We start from the raw sequence: 1,224 nt of genomic DNA, 5'->3' as shown, positions 1-1,224 counted from the left end.
TTTACCTGCAATTCATACACTTTTTGGGAATGATCAATTTTATTTCCAATAAGATCTCTTAAAACGTGCATACATTTTTTGGCACCCCCATATATGCATATACATGTATAGTTACTTATATTTAAGGATAACTATAAAATTTTTTAAAACGAAGAGAATGGAAATCGAGTGGGGTGGGGGTGGGGATACAAAGCTAAACCCCTTTGACTACACCATTTTTAGACTTGACTTTTTGACTTTGGAACCATGTAAATATTTTACATAATTATAAAAGCAAATTGAATAAAAAAGCAATTCCAATGTATGAAAGTAAAACGAAGCAAATGAATCTAATTATGTGTCCAGTTGGCATAACAACACAAAGAGTAATTATTGCAAGTGACTTTAAAACGCAGTAATTTATCACTTCTAGGCCTTTTGGCTAAGAGCAAGTATGGTATCTGTTCTTATCAGTTTAAAACATAATAATTTGACCATATATCCTTATTAGGATATATATCCCAAGGATAAAAAACTGGAAGAAATTTAAACTGTTTTTAGTAATTATATTGCTGATAGTAGGTGATATTGGCATTTGGAGGCTGTGCATGTAGCACAGAATGAAACAAATGAATAATTATAAATGCAAATTTATTTTTCTTTTAATGGGAGGAAGGGGCTATACATGTAAGACCAATGAGTTAAATAAGAACTTTGTAGTCCAGAATCTAAATTGGAAGTAAGATATAAACTCCCATTTTCTTCTTAAAAAAAGAAATACTTTCTACACTGTCCACTGAAAAGTCCTGGAAATAGTCACCAACCCAGTAGCAACGAACTCCCTTAGAACCAAGACTGTGGTCTCTAAATACTGTATGACACAAAAACAAACCAGAGACTCTTAGAAAAAATAGATGATTCTATGTTTGGGGCAGGAAAGTACACACAAGCCGGGATATCTTGTAATACTGCAGAGTAAGGAAACTGTTAACAATGACAGCAGAAGGATCATCTCAGAAGCACTCAGGAGACAGACTGAGCAGGCCAAACGCAGGATAATTGGATCAGCATAAGAGCAATCAGAGCAGCGGATCAAAACATGCCAAATACTTTTATACTAATGACTCCTTACTCTAAAACAAGTACAAAACTTGAGGCACCTTTGGAGGGTGGTAAGGAAACAGCTCCTGATTTTCTTTTTTTTTTTTTTAGAGAAAAGAGTCTCACTTTGTTGCCCTCTGTAGA

At 34.2% G+C, this 1,224-nt stretch overlaps 1 pseudogene; it reads left to right on the top strand.

Moving 5' to 3' along the window:
* Nucleotides 1-401: 401 nt before the first annotated feature.
* On the top strand, nucleotides 402-504 carry LOC128563076 (uncharacterized; annotated as a pseudogene).
* Nucleotides 505-1,224: the final 720 nt, after the last annotated feature.

The sequence above is a fragment of the Nycticebus coucang genome, chromosome 12 (genome assembly GCF_027406575.1).
Source record: "Nycticebus coucang isolate mNycCou1 chromosome 12, mNycCou1.pri, whole genome shotgun sequence".
NCBI classification, from domain to species: domain Eukaryota; kingdom Metazoa; phylum Chordata; class Mammalia; order Primates; family Lorisidae; genus Nycticebus; species Nycticebus coucang.
Note: the sequence above shows the minus strand (reverse complement) of the source record. Positions and strands in the feature narration are given on the sequence as shown.